Genomic DNA, 26132 nt, shown 5'->3' with positions numbered 1-26132 from the left:
GTTTGTTTTGTCTCTTACAGGACCAACTCGGTAATGGTGAAAATTATCTGCTGTTCCATTCATTCTGGTTGAGTAGACCTTCAATTTTGCTATAAAACGTTTCTACAATAAGTTCGGATCTAATTACAGATTGGTTTCATTCGAATTCATAGGTTCACTGAAGCGCGAGATCGTAATTATTCTGAGATCTCTCAATATTTTCAACAATTTACTTCATACAAAAAAATTGATAAATTTTTCAAAAGAATAGGTAGGTTTTTAATATGTCTTACGTACATTTGTAATTAAAGAGTAACGCTCATTGGTAAATACAAAACGACACAAAGCCTTTATCCGAGCCAAGAAAGCTCTTTTTCATAAAACCTAATATTTAGGTATGTTACGTAAACCCTAGTCACCGCTCTGTAATCACCAAAACGATGAAATCAGACTTGTGCAGACGCATGACTGATAACAAACACACACTATCGGACATTCATACTGACCGATATTGGATATTTGTAACTTCTTGTCAAGTAGAAGCGAATTAATATCTGATGCCAGGGACCTTTTTGTATAGATTTTTTGGACCGCTGCCGCTGCTGCGCGAACCACGAGTTTCCTCGTGTTATTCTTGTGGCAGTACACGGTGGCTCGACCATTGTCTCGTATCCAAATCGGCTTGGAACTCAATAATGGATGTTAGCATAAAATATAATGTATTCTGGTCTGATCATTTACCGCTAATGATACAATGTAATATTAGTACCATTAAGATTAATTTTCAAGATGTAAATAACAGTCTGAATAAAATAATTTGGGGTGTAAGAAACCCGGAACAAATTAGTTTATATGCAAATGAGTGTAATAAAAACTTGCGAACGATAAATCTTCCTGAACAACTTAGGAATTGCTGTGACAAATTGCTATGTTTTGACAATCATCATCATCAGCTACTTGACGATTTGTATGCAAGAATTGTGAATATTCTGAGTGAAGCGTCGAAGTGTAGCAGTAAACTTAAATCTTATAAAAAAGTATCGCCGATTATTGGATGGAACAGGCACGTCAGGGATGCTCACAGAGAGGCGCGGGTGAAGTTTGATGTATGGAACAGTACTGGTAGATCAAGAATCGGGAAAGCTTATGAGGAGATGTGTGTATCGCGTAGGATTTTTAAAGCTAAGTTGAAGTGGTGTCAGAAAAACCAGGAACAAATAAAAATGGACATTTTGGCCACTCAGAGGCATAATAAGGACTTTAAAAAATTCTGGAAAAACACTGATAGACTGAACATCAAGCCAGGCCGACCTGTGAGCATCGATGGGGTGTCCGACCTAGGCGCTATAGCGAACTTGTTTAGAGAACATTTTAGCGTTAAGTCTCCTCTCGGCCCGTCTAAGCTGGTGCTCAGTGCTGGAGCTCATGACGGTGATGTACCAGTTAGGTTCTCGGCGAAGGATGTTGAGAGTGCAATTAAAAACATGCATCGAGGCAGATCACCGGGACATGACAGCTTGAGCATTGAGCACTTGCAGTATGCTGGTGTTCATATGTGCCGTGTATTGTCTTTGTTCTTTTCGTTGTGTGTAGTACATTCATACCTACCGCCTGAACTTGTGAAGGTTATAGTCGTGCCAATAGTTAAGAACAGAACTGGTGATCTATCAGACAAGAGCAACTACCGGCCAATTTCGTTAGCTACAGTTATCGCGAAGGTATTTGATCACCTAGTAGACTCTTGTCTAGATAAATATATTAAGTTGAATGACGCACAGTTTGGCTTCCGCCCAGCTCTTTCCACGGAGGCCGCGATATTATGTCTAAAGCATACGGTGAGGTACTATTTAGACAGAAATACACCTATCTATGCGTGTTTTCTAGACCTCTCCAAGGCGTTTGACCTAGTGTCGTACGACATTTTGTGGAATAAGCTGGACGGAATTATACCGAGTGATATTTTATCTGTGCTCAAGTATTGGTACGACAAACAGGTAAATTTTGTGAGATGGGGGGATATACTGTCTGACTCCTATAAAATGGAATGTGGGGTGAGACAGGGAGGGGTGACCTCTCCTAAATTGTTCAATCTATATATAAATGCATTGATTGGGGAACTAAAACGCACTGGTGTCGGATGCCATGTAGATGGGATTTGTTTTAACAATATAAGTTATGCAGATGATATGGTGCTGCTGGGCCCCTCAGTCAATGCATTGAGGAAATTGTTGGGGGTTTGTGAAACATTCGCAAATAGTCACGGATTGTCATATAATGTTAAAAAATCTGAATTTATGTTTTTTGCTGTAGGTAAAAAAAGGTTTAGAACGGTTCCTGACCTATTTCTTAATGGTACTAAATTGAATCGTGTAAAAAGTTTTAAGTATCTAGGTCATTATGTGACTGAAAATCTGTGTGATGATATGGATATGGAAAGAGAACGCAGGGCGTTGGCCATCAGGGGTAATATGTTGGTCCGAAGGTTTGCGTATTGCTCTAAGCAGGTGAAGGTTACCTTATTCAAAGCTTATTGTCAATCAGTGTATACAAGCAGCCTCTGGACTAACTATACTCAGAAGGCTTTCAGCGCCCTGCGCGTTCAATATAATAACACCTTCAGGATGATGATGGGGCTGCCCCGCTACTGCAGCGCGTCAGGCATGTTCGCAGCCGAGCGCACGGATGACTTTTACGCCATTATCCGGAAGCGAACAGCGTCTCTGCTGGGCAGAGTGCGGGCCAGCGACAACAGCCTCCTGAGGGTGATCGCCGAGAGGGTGGATGGCCCTATCTTGAGACACTGGGTCCAAGTACTTAACTGGAACAGGGTAGGATCAGTACTCAGTGTTTCAAAATAGGGTGTGTAAATAAATATATTAATGTGTTTGTGTTTGTATTTAGCCTAACCTAGTATTAAGATTCATTGTTACTAACACTTACTATGGACTATGTGGTCTGAAATAAATATTTATTATTATTATTATTATTATTATTACCGAGTAAATAAAAGCAATTCGAACCTTGCTAGTTGCATTGTAAGCTAGAGCACCCCTCCTAAAGGTAAGCTTACACCTATCACACAAAGCGGATTGTCATAAATGTATGGGGAAACGGCGTCGGCAATACCGATTGCTACTATTCGCCATTGGCCACCTGTCTGAGGCTTTCGGTCCAGTACCATGTATTATATTAGCGATTGTCGATACTCTAAAGATAATTTATGATCGATAAATAAAACAGCCAATCATTCAGCAGTATCCTCTTAATCACCGTAAACATAACCTAAAAACTTTTCCTTACACGTACAGTGTAAGCGCAGTAGGTTTACGAGGGGCGTAAAATATTGATTGCCGTGCTCACATGCACGCCATTACGTCACGCGCAATCTTGCGATGATGGCACAGTGTGACGAGATGCAGAGTAGAAACCATGAAGTGCATACACCATACACCACAGACACATTAGCTATTAACAATCCATAAGCAGCGTCGCTCGCCTGTCAAACCTCTGTCAGATCCCAAGTTACAAGAGTTGACAAGCGATTGCTAATATTGGATGGTGGTAACCCTGCAGGAGTCAAGAGTTTTATGATAAGTGATTGATTACCTATAACGGAGGCGATCACAGCGATGCTACAAGAGAATCTTCAAGCGCCGATGACGGTATTACCACAAACACTAGACAGTAGTTTAGTATTGTAAATTACGTTACGCATCTGACAAAATCCGTGACAAACGCTACGGCCTCTAAGGTCTTCCTTAACGCATCTCATTCACTAAAAAGGAAATTTCAGGAAACCTTGAAGAATAACATCAGAATAAGGTTATAAAGAAATATTCTATTCCATTTCTTCAGAAAAAACCGTGAGCATAGCTCTTTTCACAGCCTAACTGTAATTACTAAGCTGCCTTCCCACTGTACCCTCAAGTACTATACAAGATGTCAGTCTGTAAGCTACTTAGCGACTAATGGGGTAGCCGGATTGCCACTTACCTCCGTTACAGGCTGTCTCGCAACGAATAGTTGGCCGTGTCTGATTCCAGCTGTCTCGCCGCCGTTAGAAACGGCTGGTTCGATCTTGTGTGATGATTATAATGTCATAGCTTGTTCTGATGGTCTGAATCAGTTGATTGCGTTATTACTCGTGTGTCCCCGGTTTCTTATAAGTATACGTTCGACTTGAGGCACCCTGGGCAGTCAGCGACTGACGCTAAACTGACTGACCATCCATCCTGTTACCACGGTAACAAATCTGTGACCAGCTCTGGTATTTGTCACCGACACTTTAAGAAGATTACCCTCCTTTCACATTCGATTCCTTCACAGCACATATTACCTATACAACCTTTACAACTATCTACAACTGCAGCGTAAACTCCGCAACTGTGTCAAATCGTGACCACATATTACATCTAATTAATGCCCATACATGGCTGAAACATTATTCAAATGCATTCGTTGTGGCCTGACAAAGCCCCTGAGTGCCCCATACACATAGCTGCATGCAGTCACTGCATTCTGTTCTACATAACTTATGCCGCCATTGTTAAAAGTGTCTCGTGTCACACTATTCTACAGCGATATAGCTTATGTCTGAATGTAGAGGTTATTAAATGTGTTTCATCGGGAAAATCCAGATTTTACGACCATGTCCCGTGCGCAACTCGTCATGTGAGCATGTCTGAAGTCAGCAGTCAGGCTTCAAGCGGACAAACTTTAGGGTGCTATTTCATGTGCTATGCGAGGATTGCTAGGGTCATATAGATGGGTTTGATATCCACCAATCATATTCATTGGTCTACAGAGCATAATAGCACTGGCTTTCTTTCACATCATAGCAGCATATACACATAATTAATTATCTGGCGCTACGGGCCGATTCCCTGATAGTACGCATGACGCATACCTCCCCCAAACTCCGAGAAGATAGATTAAGGAGGAAAATTAGTTCAGATCCGTCGGAAATGGGTCAATGCGCACTTTCCATGCGCAGATAAACTACTCGCTCTTTGTTCCATCTGGTATTCGCCAAGGACAAAGGGGCTTAGAGTTGAAGGCCACGGTGGCGCTTCTGGGCCTGGGATGGCCGTGTGTGAGATGTCCCCACATATTTATTTATTATTATTATGTTCAAGTCCAGGGAACTATGTCCAGCAGATTGCGATATCGTTAGCTGTCGGTAAACAATATTGAAATCAGGCAGTTTAGACCTTGGGGATATGCACAAAGGTTCCATTCGAGAGAGTCAGGTGCAGGTACTTACACCCCCACAGAGAATAGAATAGAATAGAATAGACAGGAGTCTCAAACCTGCTAGCTTTTCCACGCCAGCTTTGCAGCATCGTTGTTAAAGGATTTCCCGTGGGAATACCGGGATAGAACGTAGCCTGCGCAGCCACTGGTTGAGAATTAATTGCCGTTGTGGTATTCTAAGGTTCAAGTCAAAACCGTAGGGTGAAATACCCCTATTTCGACCATACCATAGTCGTGTAAAAACCTTTCCTTTTTCCGGACAAAGGAGGTGCGTGCGACCTGTATCGATTGTGGACTCGCCCGGTCGGCGCCCGGCGCTTCACCTTACACAATATCCGACCCTATTCCCAGGACACTAAGGCCTAGTTTCAGTTTTGTGGAGACCATTTGAAAGGCTGTATGTAATTTGCGGCCGTAAAATGGGGATTTATGTAATTCTAATTTGTGATTAAGTTAAATCAGTAATTAAGCCATACAACTTGGTGTTTACAATTGATTCGTTTTACTACTACACTATATTCTTTTAGTTTATTTACTATCAGAGAATGGGATGAGATTTTAAGGGAGTATTAAATCAAATCAGCTCCTTTTCGTATCCGATCTGTAGGTAATCAAAATGTATAATCGTTTATGTAGTGGATAAATTAATTACTTACAACAATCAATGAAGAATCTATGGAAGCTTTGCTTCAAACGACGTCTCATATAATCACCTACAAAAACATTTTCACACATAAATTGATACATAGTTAGTAAATTCATATTGAATTGAGTTTAACGTCAAAGCAAAATAACGCCTAAATCCATACAACATAACAGTACTCTAATACCGTCCAAAATGAACCAGCAAAATTCCTTCCAAGGATGCGTACTCCAATCGATTTGTGCGTGCCTTTGGCTGTTGTTGCAAAAACTACCTTATAAGGATGAGCACAGGCGCTTTTATTCCATGAAACTTCGTTTTAGTTTTCGTGAGGTCACTGATTGACACATGTGTATTATATTTTGGAAATTCAGAAACAAAAATGGGGTCCAAAACCATGAATTTCGAAAAATCACCTGCCCCATATACATTTTTGATTATGTCTATAGCTATTTATTATCTTTAGTAGTTTAGGCGATACGGCTCGCGACCTATCATACATCATCAGTACAAATGAACAGCGGAAAGCGGCTGACTCGCTTGCGAGTCACCTCTGACTACCCCTTCGGGGAGAGCGGTGGTAGCTCAGTCGGGTGAGCGCCCGATTCTCAATCAAGAGATGCGGGTTCGAATCCCGGCGCTGACATGTACCAATGAGTTCTTTTCTGAATTTAAGTACAATGTATACCATCGCTCTTACGGTGAAGGAAAAACATCGTGAGGAAACCTGCATATCTAGATTTAGCACATCAATCTAGATATGTGAACCCACCAACCCGCATTGGACCAGCGTGGTGGGAAATGGTCCAAGCTTAGGAAGGCAGTTTAGACCTTGGGGATATGCACAAAGGTTCCATTCGAGAGAGCCAGGTGCAGGTACTTACACACCCCCACAGAGAATAGAATAGAATACCCCTTCGGGGATTACAGTCGTGAGCATATGTACATAATGTATGTATGTATCTTTAGTAGTTAAACTTGGCAACGGTAACACCACTGATAAAATTCCAAAATGTATACTGACTATTTGTGTTTGGGGAATTCCCCGGGCACTCTTGCCGTCAAGGGCACATTGACAATAAAGACAGTCCTTCTCCCCGCCTCTACTCTAGGGGTTATGGTTGCGACTGTACCACTCTTAATACACTTTCCTTTTTGTGTTACATTTTATAAGTACTAACTAATATTATAAATGCGAAAGTAACTGTGTCTGTATGACTGTCTGTCTGTTACTCTTTCACGCTAAAACTACTAAACAGCTACTTTTTATCCCGAAATTCCCACGGAAAAACTATTTAAGGCGAAGCGAAGCTCGCGGGAACAGCTAGTAAATAATATATATAATGCTGGAAAGATTATTATTTCGTTATCTGCAAGTAGGTATGTTTTTTATACTCTAACTATTTTAAATTAGTGTTGGATATACCGTAAAAAGTACATGCCTATAGAGTAAACTATACCAGCCGTAAACCAGCTTAAATATCATATCTAATATGAAAACAGAGCCTTTGTTATTACCAGCAGCCCGGCTTAGTTTATTTATAATTTAATATTGGCGCCCAACGTGGGCCCAGTATCTACTCACAACAGTAAATTGCTGTATAGACAATGTAATCAGGGAGAGTATAAAAGCATTCACTTAATGGAATGAGCTAAGTAAATAATTGATTTAAACTTGTTTTATGGGTTTTAATTGGCATACATGAATTTTGGCGCCCAACGTGGTCCAAATGAAAACTACAGACCTACGTTTTAGAGTTTTCATAGATATAGAACATCAAGTTTTATTAAATTGACTATAATAGACTCTTCTATAACAAATTATAACCTGTCATAACATCCAAAGAACTCATGCTTCCTGAAAAGGTAATTACGCATTGTTCGCAAAGGTCTACGGATGAAGAATTCATAAGGCCTTCATTATTTCTCCAAACATTGGATCCTCTGCCTGAATTCACAAACTCCCTGTCCGAATCCAACTCTCAATAACGTATTCCGAACGCAAATCCTACCCAATTCCGTTGAAAACCCTGGATTAAGGTGTGACGTCATTTGCTTTTGCTTGTGACGAGGCTTAGGACAGTGACCTTGTATTGATCCATGTAATGAATGTACAAGCAATGTAGTTTATTCCAAACTATAAAATAATTGTTAATGAACAATTTGAACGCTAAAGTTTGCTGTTGCTCGTGTGGTCCCCTATTCCAAAAAGCTAAAGCTTGAATGAGTAAAATAATGCTATAGCTTATATCAGTGTTTTTCAACCTGTGGGTCGCGACCCCCTGGGGGGTCGCGAAGCTTCTAGAGGGGGGTCGCCAGAGGCCGAAAAAATTGGGTACTTTAGAACAAAAAACAATAAATACAATTATTATTCGTATTCAGCGATACCTCTCACGTGAGTACAAATTTACAGGGAAAAGCGGGTGCAATTTAGAAGTTAATCTAACTAAAAAACTCTTTCAAATGGAAGTTGATTTTTTATCCACTGGCGACGCTAGTTCTGCGTTTAATAGCGCAAAGGGATCGCTGATATCTCTTGCTCTGAGAAGTAATTACATAATTCTTCAAATTATTAACTACCACCATTTTTATACCAGGTGTGTTATATGCCTTGATGTTCACCCCACAATCGGCTTCTTCAGTAAAATATTGTGTCGACGAAAAAGCATCATTTTTTTTGTAAAGCCATGTACTTATTCAGGGTGTTGCAAAAAGGGCATACTAAGCCGAAACCAGCATGTGCAGCATGTTATATCTAAACCCGAAACTGAAATCAGAATTTTAAAATTCGCGAAAAAAAATATTAATTATCCATTGTCAAAAGTCATGTGACCAACTAAGTCTCTATGAAAAATCTTTTTTTTCTCGCGAATTTTAAAATTCTGATTTCAGTTTCGGGTTTAGATATAACATGCTGCATATGTTGGTTTCGGCTTAGTATACCCTTTTTGCAACACCCTGTTTAGTTGTTTGCAGTGATGACATTTTTATTTCAACCTTGAAGATTTTTATTCAAGATATTTAAGATAGCTGAAATAAGTCAGAAAGAAAAGCTAATTTCAAAAAAAATCTATGTCGACGTATCTGATGTATATTAATCCGAATCCTAATAATGGAGACCACAAATCGTATGGAATGAATATTGGTAATACTGTAACATATAAAGACGTACAACGTACATGATAAAAAGCCAAAGAGTCAAGGGGGTCGCGAAATATTTTTTTACACCAGGGGGGTCGCATCACGAAAAAGGTTGAAAAACACTGGCTTATATGAATTGTATGAAAAAATATCTGAAATAAATAAATAATTAATTAATTATTTGTAGCGACAGTAGATATTTCGCACAGGACGTGTTTTCGAAGAACTTCGATGTTTTTCTTTCTGGCCTATATTAATGTATCGTATTTCTGAATGTCCTTTCGGGGTTACACAACAAATTTAGGCGGAGAAACGCTTAAAAGGAAACACACAGAGAAGCTTTGATTCCAAGCCTTAGAGAACTTCATGAATATCCTCGCAGCCCTTTTGTACTCGTAAGGAGGAGAAAAGAATGAGGGCAACACATTCTCGCGCGCCTTTTCAAATGAGAGCTATCTACCGCAGGGAAGCCTGTTAATTGGCAGGGGAAGACATGAGGTTGCAGTTGACGGCATGTCGCAACGTCACTATTGGTTTCTACGATTTCTTTGGCATTTTAACCCTTTAACTGTCATGGCTATAAAGATTATTTAATTAGTTTTTGCCCTAACTCAAGGGGTTACAGTTCAAAACAAGTGGGGATCGATACCGATTTACGTTTTCCGTGAAGCCTAGTCTTTTCTCCTTTGAAAACTTCCACTGACACAGATACCTCAAAAACAGTGCGTTCTTTCTCTTGCCCGAAAAACGGAATCCAAGATGGCCGCCGAACAGAAGCACCTTGTCCGGTAGCAGTGGCACGTCGAGGCGCCGACATTAACCCTGATTAGGACAATTAGCGCCACTTGAACTCAGTCCGTTCATACAGGCGGAATTTGGGGCTGGTTGTATTCTGGTTAGGTCAGCGAGATTGAGGGTCATTCTGGCTTCGTTATAAATATAGTTTGAGGAGTCCTTTAACTAAGACTCTATCTGAAACTATGACAGCTGTCTAAAACTTTGTATTAAGTCAAGCAAACCTTTGGCACTTAAAAAGCACCTTTGGTCTGCACGATTTACCTGTGAAATTAACTAGATCATCAAATTGGTTTCATTTGACTTTGCTTAGGATAGTCCTGATTTGATCAGTGATCAATTAAACATTTAACACTTAAATAATTTTTTCTATATATTCAGTTGAGGATAGGAAACGATAGACAGGATTATTGAACCGCAGTAGGAAAGCTAAGTAAGCCAGAATAGTCTCTTCATATACAGATGTGAGATTTACTGTAGCGGTGTATATGAATCACTTCATGATGACTGAGTGTGATCTCATCTACACCACCAAATGTAGTCCCAATAAATTAAAATTGTATTGGGTCTCGTGTGATTCACGATTGCTTTGATGTTCAAAAGGTTAAAAGACAGGTAGGACTAATTCACCCTCTGTAGCCAATCCATTCGCAGTATTTGCCTCGACTTATAACATTCAGCTTTGGCGTTACAGATTTGAGCATTACGTCAGTGAAGTAAGAGAAACGATCATTACAATACCTTGTAATTATACAGTAATTAGGTAGATGATACAATTATGGTAGTCATTAGTAGTCATACATTACATTGCATGCGAATGCTTGTCGCCGTCGTAAAGCTCAAAGACGATTCTATAACGTTACAGTTCAAGTGAATGCTTCCGGTGAATGAGCACCTTAAGTCTGCAACAGGCTGATAAATGGCCATGAACTAGAGATTTCAATTAAATTATAGTGCGAAACCGTTTTGGCGACCTTTAGGCCAGACCAGGCGTCGCGCCGGCGCCGTCTGGCGCACGTTTTATTAAAATGAAAAATACTTGGAAAACAATAGCTTATGCGTGTTCAGCATTCATTAGTTGGAGTGATTAGATCGAAGTTTGTGCCAAAATTACATACTAGTAAGCGGAATGGCAATGGTGAACTTTTTAGGCCTGCTCAACAATTTTAGTCTGGAAAATCGAATGTGAAAACTAGAGTTCTGTTCGTAAATAATTAGATATTAAAACATTGAGCAAAGCAGACATACTAAAATTAGATCAATAAGAGAAGAAAAATAATTATTTCATTCCATAAATGGCTAACTGGATTAACTAGGCACCTTAGGTGTTTGGAGCTCGAGAGAAACCTGTATACAATCTCGTAAAAAATACAGCCTTATACCTACAGCCCGGTAATAATCGTACACAACATTTCAAATTATAAATCACAAGCTTCAAGCAACGTTATTAATTAATAAGCTTCCCAAAAACCTGTTTCTGTTGCCCAGCGCTTGCACAGCACCATACACCATTTATTTATAATCCAACACCATAATCTTCTACATCCAGCCGCCATTTTCACCAAAACCTGCTCCGGTCCGACGAAAACCGTGACCCTGATGATGTTATTACATAATATAATGGGCGAATTGTAACTCGAATACATTATTCATATCGGAACCGGCTAGATGTAGACCGAATTAATTATACTCGTCCACAACCACACCTACATAAGAGCTATATCTCATGACAACAGTCTGACAGTCTCAATCCGACAATCGACCGGGCTCTAAGACGCCGTAGTGGCAGGGTTACTCTATACTGACGAAAAACTAACGAACGAGAGCTGTCGTGCAATCGGAACGTTTAATACAACGAGATAGAGTCGAAGCTCGCGCAGTGGCGCCCAAAACTTAGTTTTGTCGTCAGTATAGAGTGACCCCAAGTATCGAAGGCTCGTTCGCTGCGTAGGCGCAACCATCGCGGCACCGTCGCAGGTCAACGACCGATGACTCATCCCGCCCTTCGCCGCGCCGTGGGCCGAACAGGCTTCGAATTTCAAATTTAAATTTCGTATCTCGCGTTTCTGCTATCGAGTATTTTACGGAACATTGGCGGAAAAGCGCGCACGAGACGGGGCCGGTTTGGAAGCGGGCCAATGGGCTATCTGTGACGTCACGAGACTATGCGTATCGACAATTTTGAGATTGTCGGCGAAGATGGAGAAAGGTGTAATGTTGTATCAACGGTTACTGTGGCCAAATATTGGTATTAAGATTCTGTTTGGTACCACTAAGACCTTGGACAGGTGGCCGGTGGTGGCTGGATGAAGAAGGCTGAGGCAGAAGAAACAGCTCAGCAAGTTCAACATTTTATAACTAAATCGCCTTTGAAGTATACTTTCTATGTTTTTATCTCTCAACAAGTTTTTGTTTTTACTATATTGCGTTGGTTCTTTGATGAAACCCGCTGGGCTGAGTGAACAGTTAGCCATTTCCGCCATAGAAGACGGCTGATTAGACGTCGCCGACCGCAGACGCAGAATTATTGGCATAAAAATAACAAAGAGCCCATTTTCAGAGAGTAGCTTGTAAAACATTGACGTTGAACAGAAAATTTTATATTTATATCCGATGAATAAAAGCATGAGTTCTGCTTCGAGTTATGTGCCTGGTTCATCGGTGAAACGTCTGTATATAAGGTGCAAGATAACCTACTCGAACTTAAAACCCAAGCATGCAAATTAAAAAAGAGTATCATTTTGTAGAAAAATGTGCCAACAATAACTCAAACACACTCCAATAATAGATTTTACAACATAGATAAGATTCATCCGGAAACAAACGTGAAAAAAGTACACACATGGCAACACCCATGATATCAAAAAAGTATACCATATGTAGATATACCGCCAACACCTGTTACGGAACTAAGGCATTAGCCACGAGACTATTTTAGTAACGAACTAACGACTAAAACTACTAAAATAGTTGCGAGTCGCCTTGACATAGATCCCACTGTGATAAGATCATGACATAATCATGTCAGCAGTGACAATATCTTGACAATGAAATTCAATAGAAGCCAGATGTGTAATGTGTACATAATAGTCTACAAGTACACGTATAGAGAACGTCCTGCGCTTGCAGGTTCGTGGTCTCCAGACGAGAACTGGCATACCCCACTGGTGAAGCATAATATATGGCATAAATGGTCGGCCCACTAGCACTTCAGCTTGCAGAGTTTAGGTTTGGACATACGTTTTCCGTCGGTCTCACTCACATGAATCGCGATTGCTAGGCCTTCAGTTTATTCATTTATTTATATATAAACACTTTATTGTACACTAGCTGTTCCCGCGCGCTTCGCTTCGCCTTAAAAAGTTTTCCCGTGGGAATTCCGGGATAAAAAGTAGCCTATGTTCTTTCCCAGGGTCTAGACCGTATGTATACCAAATTTCATTCAAATCCGTTCAGTAGTTTTGGCGTGAAAGAGTAACAGACAGACAGACACAGTTACTTTCGCATTTATAATATTAGTTAGGATTATAAAGTTACAATAATAAAAGGTGAAGAACATTAAAAGAAAACTAACAATGTACAAAGGCGGGCTTATTGCCAAAAAGCAATTTCAGTTATACATCCTTGATGTTTTTATCGAGAAAATATTCGTCTATAATTCCTCTGCTCTCAGAGGCTACATGACTATATCCACCGTCCACTGTTTGGTCGCAGCATAACACAGCCTAAGCAAACTTGGGCACGGCCTTGTTAACCGAACCTGTGTGTTCACACAATCGATTTGTGTCACTGTATGATGAGTTGAACTCGTAAAAATATGTACGGACCTACGACTATGGCTTATAAATATTAAAGCCAAAATATATATGTATTCAAAATTAAAGATTGCATTACTAAAGTGAAAGTGGCAGTGAAAACCTCAATTTTGCTCATCATATACACCAGGACACAACTTACAAAAAAACATTGTACATAAATATTATAAAAGTTGGTTTATTTTTCTGGTACTTGCTAGTCGCTAATTAAAAAATGTCACCAAAACGTCCAAAACCATTGTCACAAAAGCTGGTTATCCTACCTAGGCTGTATACAGAAAAAAAGCTGGAAACTTATAAGCACTTACTTTACCATGGATATTTTTCCTCCTCTTATCAGTGCTGATTCGGAAAAGTATGGAAAAGTAAGACCTTATAAGTTTACAGTTTTCTTTCTGTATACTGCCTTACTTATTTTGTTATAAGTTCCACCCATTTTCGCCCATACAACCATACCAACAAGCCGAGTTACAATACTGAATGATACATTGCTTCAAATTGCCACTGATACGTGTGTGGGTGCGCGAATAAAAACCACTGAACGCCACTAACCTTGATACTGATTTACCAATGACATAATCCAGAGCGGAGTGAATAAGACCCACATTATCAAATGTACAATGTACGAATACATGACCAACAAATATTACGTATATACTCTTAGGGCGCCTTCAAATTAGTCGCTAATTGTCGCGCGACTGCAGCGCCGCAGCTGCGCTGCAGTCGCGCGTTAATAATTTATATGGAATTTAGACAGCAGCGCGGCTGCAGCCGCGCGACACTTAGCGACTAATTTGAAGGCGCCCTTAGCCTTTCGAGTGGAGTGTAAAATCCATTCATAGCATTGAAGAGTAGCGGACTCGTAGGTCTTAAAGTAAATAAAGACGTAAATTATGATTTGAATCGTGCATTTTGGAAGAGGAGCTTTGGAAAAACCAAACAACAGCGATGACTACGGCTGTATTTCGTTGTATTAAATGTGCCGATTGCGTGATAATTCTCGATCGTTCGTGGATTTAGGGAATGACCACCTAGACCATAGAGCACGGGTGCTCCACAGGAGCGGATCGAGAAATGGCCGCCGTAACGTAACCGCCGACGTTAATAGTCTTTGTCAGACCCATACAAGATGTCAGATTTGACAAGCGAGCGACCCTGCTTAAGGATTGGTAATTGCTTAATGTTCAGTTGTGGTAACCCCACAGGTGGCGTACTGGGGACGCAAACGCTCCAGACCATAGAGCACGGGAGCGGATCGCGAAATGGTCGTAATATCCTCGGTCAAGCACTCGGTCAATTGCTAGCCGCTGCTATCGGTCGAGGATCGGCTAGCCGGTCTCGCCACTCTACTCGTAAGGTGTAACAAGGGCAATAGAGCACGGGTGCTGCACGGGAGCGGATCGCGAAATGGCCGCCGCCGCCCGGAAGGCAGGTTCCGCAGGACGCGTCCAATTGACGCCGCCGGAAGTGGCGGCGGCGCGGGAAGATGGCCGCGATACAGAGACCGTTACACGTTCGCTTTTCAAACTGATCCCTGGAGTTTTACCGATTCGATTATTGATCATTATTTTTAGTTGTCAAATAATTACATTACATGTGATAACCGTAAAAAACAAAACAAAAATCGGTTCCTGCCGTAGCTACGAGCTACGCTTCTACCGACAGATACACTCATCGTCAAACTTATAACATCCCTATTTTCCGTCGGGGGTAAAAATGCCCCTTCGGCCGCCGACGAAACCACGCTACGTATAGCCCATAAATGTAATTATGTATTTTTATGCGATTCATCACTAGCGACACGATCATACGACGCTCGAATATATGCCATTTGAATTACTTTAACGGCCGACTGGTGTAGTGGATAGTGACCCTGACTGCTGACTGCTGGGGCAGATACGTCTGATGATCAAGTTACCTCGTCACCAAGTGATAACTATTACTTTCATTGAGTAATAGTTGACATTTAGTGACGATGTAACTTGATCATCAGACCACAAACGAATCACGAATTACGAACAGATTGACCGCAATCAGTTTTGAGTTCACACCATGGCACACACCAACATGAATTAAACGGCGATACGGTTCGCCACCTATCACGTATAATATTACAGCAATCAGCGATGACATACGCTTTTGGAGTTACAAGTAGTATGCTCAGTAAGCCTTTAACTGGTGGAAATAAATTCTTTGGTTTTGGACCGGGTTCCCCTCATCTCGCCTAATCTTTATTGCACAAAACTCGTTTCGCATAACTCGTAAGGTCTAAACTTTTTTGGTCGAATCATCACTTTGCAAAATCTTAAGAGGCAGAAGACTCGTTATGTCTAAAACTCTTTTGGCACAATCTTGAAACACATAAGTCTCGTTTGCTCAAATTGTTCGTATAGGTATAATCTTGTTTCTCCTAATATTATCTTAATAAATAATATATTAAGTATGTTGTAAATGTACAAATTGTGGTATTTTTCTCCTACATTCCGAAAATCACGATATTGAATTATCAAAATATCGAAAGTTAATGACCACTATAATTATTACAAACACCATTAAACCTCATGTGATCGAAACCTAAAGATAGGTGCTACGACGGGCAAAGCGAGGAGGAGCGTGTAAGGTGCACATTTTCGTCAAAAGCAAAGCGGAGCGCAGCGGAGCGTTTCCTACATACAAGGAAACAATATAAGGCACCAGTTGCGCTAAGTCGCCCCATCCAAGTTAAAGCCCGAATATTATTACTTTATATAACCTATGTCATAGCATTATTAGACTATTCAAGATTTGGCCATACCATTATTAGGCTAAACAATATTATGCGAAATAACTTACTAAACGAGATTTATGCCATACGATTTTCGGCGAAATGAGACTTTGACCAAACGTTACTATGCAATACGAGATTAGGCAAATAAATCTTATGCCAAAAAAGGTAGAACCTTTTGGACCATATAGGTTAACGGTACACGGTTAAGCGTTAAGCATAAAGTTTAAAATACGTCTGCCATAATTTGACCACTACTGGTAAAATGGTTACCGCCAACCTCATTATAATATCACCTCATTCGGACTGAACCTCTATGCTGTCAACTGTCATAAACTTTCTATATTTAAAATTTCGTATTCGAATGCTAAATAAACTCATTCATGATTCTATTACCGAGGGGTGTGGACGTGTGTATGACCTCATGGCGCGAAATAATTTTATCTAAATCTGAAGATTTTAAAGATTTCTGTCATGTTCTTTTCAAATTTTGTTTGTAATTAATTATTGTGTAATATGAACTAACCGCGAGTTCATACTATTTATTTATATAAAATGTAACGTTATCGGAATTCTAATAACAATACTAAAGCATATTTATATATTTGGTTTGTTATTTACACATCTAACAATATTATAACAATTTTCCTCAAAGATCTAAAAATAACATCCCACACTGCGTTCAGTTAGCTAACCATAAATAAACTATCGAGAACCAATCTAAGAAAATGAAAGATAAATATATGATCAGCAATCTAATGGATTCCTGCTAGTTTTATAAGCTGACTGCTATGCCGAAGGTCCCGGGTTCGTTTCCGGGCCAGGGCAGATATTTGTTTAAAGACAGATCTTTGTACTTGGGTGTTGGGTGTTAATATCTGTGCAGATATATCAGCTATCCGATACCCATATTAAAGGCTCTGCCTAGCTTAGGGTCAGATGGCCGTGTGTAAGATGTCCCCACATATTATTTCAACTATGTAATTTCTTTACTTCCTGAACTCTTTTGTTATACGCCTGTAACTGGCATATCGTATTAGATGTAAGACCTTCTTTCAATGTATCTTTTAAAACTGTAATAATATGTATGCTATTGGTGTATCTACCTATAATAAATTAAAAAATTAAATTTCATCATCATCTCATCATCACGACCCATCACATCCCCACAGCTGTGGCATGGGTCTGCTTCCAATGAAGGAAGGGTTTTAGGTCTAGTCCACCGACAGGCCAAGTGCGGGTTGTTAGTGTCTTTTGTTATACAATCACGTTTATTTAGCTAGTGGCAACCCTACACCCCTGCAATCGTTGCACTGCGACATTGCGACCAAACGACAGTCGTATTTCCCTTTATTGATTGCGACTGCATGGCGCCTGCACCCTCACCCTGCTATATTATATCAACAACATCCGTATGCTAATAGCTATAAGAGCTACTGTAGCATCGACATTTCGAGGATTGATTGCCACCTTTACGCCTCTAGCAATAAGATTGCGAATCGCATTAAGTGAAACAGGTATGCACCCTTCAATCAAGCTTGTCTTTTATAGTTCCATGTTTTCCTGGTACTTTTGGGGCGTTTAAGTTGTTTTTTTTGTGCGTTTGAAGTTGGAAGGAGTTCGTTAGCGGATTTTTAGCACAAGTTTATGGTAATTTAAACAAATACGATCAGGGCCCGAAGTCGGTTAAATTTTATAGATCTCGAGCCATTATACCACCGGATCATTATAAATGAAATATTTATTGGACACTTACTCAATAAAAATGTACGAAGTTATTCTTGGCTCTGGTCACTCATGCACGACCTGTGAAGAAGAAACACGTGTTATACAAAGGCTGTAGAATAGTAGATTAGATTAGATGCCATAGGTCTGGCATAATAAAGGTAAGCGCCCACCTATCGGTATCTTACTTATCCGACCAAACGGATTACGATTCGTGGTTAGCGCTACAGTTTTGATTTTCGTAACCTTCAGAGAGCTGCGCTAAACATATAAGCACGGTTCTATCTCTTTATAGTAAGCGTGACAATTCATGTTCGTACGTTCGTCATTTAAAGATTGACCCCCCTGGTGCTGAAACCTAAAGATAATCTTGTTTCTATGCACATGGACAATAACAGAACCGTAGCCAAAAAATCTAACTTAACCCAAGAATGAATCACTTAAACAAATGAATCCCCAACGAACCTCACTTTCTAGACTCCTTCATATTCAACATTTAGTTCTAAACTTTACACGCCTACCACAAACTAGAAACAATAGACAATCACTTGACGTGCGCCGGCTAAGAGGCGGCGCTGATCAAATTAGCACCCTATGATGATACCAGCAGGAATTCCTTTTGCATTGTGCTTCGGCTGAGTCATCTGTTCATAGAGCTATGAAGTACATCAATGTTTCTGGTTTTATAGCTCGAAATAGCTCGAAAGTAGCGGCACAACACTCTATTCATGGTATTCCCCATACACACGTTTACGTGTACAAGAACTGTGGGGTTACCACCACCGAAAATTTGCCATTTGTCAAATCTGACGTAACATGTATGGATCTGAGATATGTTTGACGATATACGATTGTTAATTGATAATGTGTCGATGGTGATACGGTAGCTGGGCATTATACCAACAAAACTTTACTATTAACTTCAGCTTCTCAACTTATTTAATCAATCAAATGAACATAGATTTATTATTGAAAAGCTACAATTCGAGTCTATTTACTTAGCTATAGTATGTATGGTTTATTTAGGTATTATAACTCAAAACTCAAACTGAATTTTTTTTTATTCATCGTAAAAATATAAAATTTTCTGATGAACGTCAATTTTTACAAACTACTCTCCGTTCGGATAAGGGGGGCTCTTTCTAAAAGTAGGTATTATTATATATTATATAGTTAGTTATATTTTGTTAGTATTGGTACACCGCCCTCTAATTTGTCACTTTGTTTCCGCAATATACAGGATGTTGCAAAAAGGGTATACTAAACCGAAACCTACATGTGCAGCATGTTATATCTAAGCCCTGAATTTTCAAATTCTGATTTCAGTTTCGGGCTTACATATAACATGCTGCACATGTAGGTTTCGGCTTAGTACCTATACCAATTTTGCAACACCCTGTATAAGGTTGCCTGTAAGAGATCGCTCTCAGCGATAAGGCCGCCTATTATACATTAGTTCTAGTCTATAAGTATGTTTTTTGTACGTCTGATTTATGTGGTGTTCAATAAAGCTATATTCTATTCTATTATAACATTCATAGACTCATCTGGTCAGGCAAGCTGAATAGGATAATACTAACTAGATATACTGCTATTGAAGATTCAACAAAGAACTCTATTACTGGTACACAAAAGGTAGTTTTAGATTGATAGACGTTGGAATGAATCAAACTGACTGCAGAATACTGGGTTTCACAAGGTATTATAACAGTTATATTGGAATTATTTTTGGAGTTAGGATGTTATATGTAGTACCTATATTTAAGCTACAATATTGATAGCTTAGAAAGGCAACATCGCGCGCCTTGGTATTGCATATGGCGTTTTTTACTACTTTCCCAAGTTTTTTATGGGAGAAATTAGGTTTTTTAAAATATACTCCGGATCGGGAAGGAAAGAGATAGCGGGCGGATCCGCTATGTTTACCAGATGGATTACCGGATCCACCGGACCGGATTGTAAGCCTCTTGAGTCTTGTCTATCGCAAGTCTCTCATCTCTTGTCTAACGAGATTGAGTCCTGGCTCGCGCGCGCAGGGTGTTGCAAAAAGGGTATACTAAACCGAAACCGTGTGCAGCATGTTATATCTAAGCCAGAATCAGAAATCGGATTTTCAAAATTCGCAAAAAAAATAAAATATTCTCTATAGTAAAAAGTCACGTGATCAACTACGTTTCTATGGAAAATGAAAAAAAAAATCACGAATTTTGAAATTCTGATTTCAGTTTCGGGCCTGTAGAGTGACCTGCCAGGTCGCGTGTATCAGAGCGTGTCCACTCGGAACTGTCATCCGCACAATGGACCGATTGATCGCCGCCGGCCTTGCGCACGCGCAGGGGTCGCCACGCGTTTTGATCACATTGGGATTATATATTTTATTTTATTTTATATAGGCATAGCTGTTCCCGCGAGCTTCGCTTCGCCTTAAATGAGCATATATTCTTTCCCAGAGTCTATACCATATGTCGGCGGCGTACTCACATGCCCACATTGTGCGAGGGGGTTCGCCGCAAAGATCGGCTATATAAGTCATCTTAGGGCGCACGCGCGCCAACAGAACTAGGGGTCGAAGTGGTCGCCATGGCCGAAATCGGACGGACCAATCATCATCATCATCACCATATGTATACCAAATTTCATTCAAATCTGTTCAGTAGTTTTGGCGTGAAAGAGTAACAGACAGATAGACACAGTTACTTTCGCATTTATAATATTAGTTAGGATATCCATAATTGTGTCCCACTGGGCATTCAACTAATAGTTTAAAGTAATTGTAAATGTAAAAAAAGTGAAAGACTTTTGATGGGGTGGACGAGGCACAGATCGACTGAGCCCGTTATTTCTTATTCTATTATATATTATGCGACTCTATTATCTTATAGATTCAGTACTTGAATATTACTGATTCAATTTCTTGAATATTACTGATTTAATTAGACGACCGAATGGCGTAGTGGTTAGTGACCCTGACTACTGAGCCGAAGGTCCCGGGTTCGATTCCCGGCTGGGGCAGATATTTGTTTAAAGACAGATATATGTACTCGGGTCTTGGGTGTTGATATTTATATTTAGTATCTATCTATCTATGTATTTGTGTAGATATATCAGCTGTCCGACACCCATAACACAGGTTCTGCCTAGCTTGGGGTCGGATGGCCGTGTGTGAGATGTCCCCACATATTTATTTATTTCAATAAAATATAGAAACGCTCTCAGTCTAATATGTACGTGTCCATTCCGACACTTATGTTTAGATATACGTGGCTACAGCAATATTTAGTTATTGCCTTTGCAACAACGTATAGTCCAACAATAAAGTCCTGACAATAAAGAGTGCGATTTTGCTAAGACTTTTTAGTATTATCAGTTATTTACTTACATTTATATACATTTTAAAAATAAAATACCGTTTGGTTATGGCTTTTTCTTTAATAAATACAATAATACATGGATTAAATACGGTCTGTAACAATTAGTTACAATCCACTTCCGTTTTCAGGACTTTATAGTTTTACTGTATATCCCGATCAAAAGAGTAAAGTGTGGCCAGGTGGCCACCCTACTGCCCCGCTGCAGGCACTCCGGCGACCTTGCCAGCTATTTCGGACTATAAACGTACTTCAGTTAGTACCGCAACGCGTAAACACCATGAATTTAAACTACTCGTTTAACTGGAGTTTCGAATGGTTTAGCCTGCTCGTGTGGCGTATCATCTGCTCCTGATATAATAGGTTCTGCAAAATCCTTTCACCACTGTAACAAACTCTAGTCCAGCTCTTGAGTTTGTAAATGGTATGAAAAATTAAATTCTAATTAAAAAAATGTGTCACATCTGTTTTTATAATAAATAATTATCATTATCAAAAGCCTGGAAAATTTTGTAATAGCAACTCAGCACAAACCCTACCATCTTAGCACTTAATAGACATGAAAGTGACAAAAACTGATGATTGTTTTGCTTATTTCCTGATCAACAGGCGTGAAATAACATAACAGGTTACTGTGTAACTGAAGCAATATAATCCAATGACACAAATCTCATCAGCGTAGATGCAACCGTCTGGCAAAATCAACAGATCTTTGACAGAGTTGTGTGAACCGGGCTTGCACTCCCGATTCACAGATTTGAAGTAAACCCTTGCCTGTGTAGACGGCTCCTTAAACTTATCTGGCAAACATCTATCGAATCCAAGTTATGTCAGATCTTGTAGATAAGCAATGCTAGATAATGTGCGATGGTGATACGGTAGTGGCTATGCTATTATATTCCATTCTACGCTGTGGGGGTGTAAGTTACCTGCAGGCTCTCTCAAATGGAACCTTTGTACCCCCTAGGTCTTAACTTCCTAAGCTATAACATCTTGCATTCGTAATGCGAGTGTAAGCCTCCAGTTTCAGTGATCATCTCTGTTTAGGTTTACACATAATGTTTGTGTGTGTTTTGATTTGTGATAATCGTGATGTGATATTGTTTATGGGACTGCGATTGAAATTATGATGCTCGTGCCTCAGGGAGTTACTCGGAACTTGGCGGAAATATACTGATGCATTTCTGTTCCAAAAATTCTCGTTTCGATAAAGTATTTTAAGCGTAGACACAAAGATTTAGTTTCATTAAAAGGCTATATAGGAACAAAAATCAAAGTTGGCCTAAAAGATCTTTCAGACGCCCTGACAATCTCGAATTACGAAACGACAGAACATAATCAAACATGAAGAACACAGTCATATGACCTACAAAACGTGAAAGAGAAACACGCTGCATCACCATAACAAATGAATGACCATAGACAATGCAAACCGTATCCAATCTACCACGCCACGCCACCACCAACCATATAGAGCGGTTAAGTAACATGGGAAAGAGTTAGATGTTCTAGACGATTTAGATTTACAGTGCAGTAGAGTTGCTCTCCTTACTCTCCAAAAAGCTCCCAAAGACAAGGAACCAGTGCTAACACAACCTGTGGGGTTACCACCACCAAACATTAGCAATAAACCATCCTTAAGTAGCCTCGCCCGCTTGTCAAATCGATGTTACAGTGCTCCAAAATTGATAATGCGCATAGAAATCTTTGACAGATCGGTTGTTTTCGATTATGTGACACATGATATTGACTCCTATTTCTTTCGAACAAGGTGCAAAATGCAATTGTTTTTTTAAGGCTCTTACGATTTAATGATTCGGGTGTGAAGATCTGCATGTGCATTATTAATTTTGGAGAAGTGTACTTGTATGGATCTGACAGGTGTTTGACAGGTTGTGCGGTTGGTCGGTGGTGGTTCGGTAGCTGGTGATAACATCTCCGTCACTACGAGGTGTCTACACTGTAGTTCTACAGTTAATCTTGAAACAATAAGCTTTCCCGTTACGATACAATCTGACTGAAGGAGAAAGTGAAGAAAGACTGGGTAGAGATACGCAACATATTGAATTAGAATATGTTATTTATAGAAGAATAAACTTATTTATATGCAAGATTACGAAAGAAGGATGACGTCGAATTATTTGATGTTCCTCATTTCATATTCATTGAAAATCACAGATGTAATACATAATACCTACATACTTTATCACAATTCAGGGTGTTACAAAAGTGATACATACTACGACCGAATGGCGTAGTGGTTAGTGACCCTGACTACTGAGCCGATGGTCCCGGGTTCGATTCCCGGCTGGGGCAGATATTTGTTTAAATACAGATATTTGTTATCGGGTCTTGGATGTGCCCGTAAAATGGCAATAGCCCTATTACATTGGGACTAACATACACTCTGGCGAAAAGTGGGTGCAGCAATGCACCTCTGCCTACCCCGCAAGGGAGTACATTAGTACAAGGCGTGAGTGCGTGTTTTTTTTTTTTTGATACATACTATAGCCCCCAAATTCATAAGGGCTTTTTGTCACTTTAAAAGAGGTTTACAAATAACGTTGCGAATTACGACTTGTTGATTGACATAAACAGATAGACTGATTTTCAATTTCATTTCTAAACCTTCTCTAAACTTACAATACGGTCTATGATATAGATTAAGTCTTTCGGCTTCTTCAAAATATTGCTGAAGGATTCAGAAGTGGCATAGAAAGCGTAAAAGTGGAAAACTGCTTTTTTATGTTTTAACTTTTAGAAACCTTTTATGGATTCAAGTGTCGGAGTGGAATGTTTTATTCAAAGTTTTTTAATTTCGAAATAACAATTTGTACGACTTCAACAACAGCTCAAGATTCTCAAGAAGCAAAAAAGTCAAGGAAAAAAAACTTTACAGCTTGGTTGATCCGGACAAAAATCCTTTTCTATACTATAAAACCAAAATAATGAATCTTTAAATATCCCTCCCATATCGTCCAACATTCGTTGCACTAAATGACTTATCAATGAGTACATCGATAACTTATTTTGGTCCCGTTTCATGAAAATGTCAATCTTCCGTGTGGTAAGTATCTAGTGCACAAGATTAAGGGCCGTTTACAATCTTTTAGCGTATCCTTGACAAACGTCATACTTCTCATTTAAAAAAAAAATAATTTAAAACGTAATTCGGGTTATGTTGACATTTTCTTTAGACGTTGCTTGTTAAACGAAAGTTTATTGAAAATAATAAAAGATACTCGAGGAGCTTCTTTCGCCATTCTTGACAATCAAAAAATAATTGTAAAATTTTACGTTGAATAAATGATGACACAGAATCTATTCGCAATATTGTTTGAAACCTCAAATTGTTATCATAAAATGCGATTGTCAGTTCACCGAAACGGGGCCCAACTGCAACCGGCCGATAAGATAAGAATCAGTTCCAACTAGGGTTTCTGCTCGAGAATTCTCGAGCTCGAGAAGATTCGAGAAATTCGGCTTGGTTCGAGACGAGAAAAAAATCTGAAGACTCGAGAATTTCTCGAGCCTTGAGATAAAACTTAAGAATATTCAATTCGAATTTTCCTGCGCCGCTTAACAACACACACGCATACGCATGTTAAATCTTCATTTAAGCTAGTGCTGTACTGATAATACCAATGAATGATTAAAAGATAACGTAGTAATATAATAGTTACGTACTGTTTCTTAGTTCAGGTGGACCAAAAGAGGTCATCCGATGTTGTTTGGCTCTCATTTTTTTTCTAATTGAATATCTTTGATTCTGTTTTTTGATTATGTTTATTTGAACCTTTACAATTTTATTGGTAAAGTCGAGAAAATGATATCGGCGAAATGGGCGCCATTACAATTGATTGCCATACGGGCTCGTTTTATAGCATTTCCCCTCACTTCAGCGAAAACTTCGGGCGAGAGATTCTTGCACTCGTGTCGAATGTTGTCCTTAAGGGCTTCCAAAGACACGGGTATATTCACATTTATAAACACGGGACTTCAAAAAACCGCAGAAAAACTGTCTGAAACGGTTAAATCGGGCGATATTGCATGGAAAAATTACAGATAAAACGAAAAAAAAACACAATTATTCCGAGTTCTTGGGGAGTATATCACTCCACGGCTTTTGAACTTGTATTCTGCATTTGTATAGTCCACCAATATCAAAACTGATTTGAAATTGGCGGCCATTTGCAAATGAGAGCAACTTCCAATAGGGTGATTACTTTTGGCCCACCTTGTACTGAAATTAGTAGCTAGCTATACAGATTAGTAAAGTATTTTCTTTGTGATTAAGTTGACAAAGTAAAAAAGGAGATTTAGTGGTATTTTTTAAAATTAGGGCTTTTTTCTAAAGGTTTTCTTAGAAAGGCTCGAGACTCGAGAAGACTCGAGAATTTGGGCTCGAGAATTCTCGAAGCTCGAGAACGAAAACAGGTCGAGAAATCAGAAACCCTAGTTCCAACTTCTGATAAGCTTCGCCTTTTACCATTTCTTTATCTGGAAAAATAGTTTATTTTTAGTTCACATACTCCAAGTAGACCGTGTTCTTGACATTTTCGCGTTTACTTTTGTGGCATTTATTTTATTCACCGTTCGTACTTTAGTTTACTTTTGTACAATAGATGAATTTATGAATGTACCTATAA

At 39.5% G+C, this 26132-nt stretch overlaps 1 protein-coding gene across 5 annotated transcripts in view; it reads right to left on the bottom strand.

Annotated features, from left to right (window-relative positions):
* LOC105394222 (protein hu-li tai shao) overlaps nt 1–26132 on the bottom strand; it is an 80747-nt gene that overhangs the window by 45303 nt on the left and 9312 nt on the right. For all 5 annotated transcript variants that reach the window (XM_048629928.1, XM_048629931.1, XM_048629930.1 and 2 more), the window contains exon 2: nt 18147–18196. The gene's annotated coding sequence lies outside the window, so the exon portion shown is untranslated. The remainder of the gene's footprint in view (nt 1–18146; nt 18197–26132) is intronic.

Source organism: Plutella xylostella, chromosome 24 (genome assembly GCF_932276165.1).
Source record: "Plutella xylostella chromosome 24, ilPluXylo3.1, whole genome shotgun sequence".
NCBI classification, from domain to species: domain Eukaryota; kingdom Metazoa; phylum Arthropoda; class Insecta; order Lepidoptera; family Plutellidae; genus Plutella; species Plutella xylostella.
This window is presented reverse-complemented; position numbering and strand designations above follow the sequence as displayed.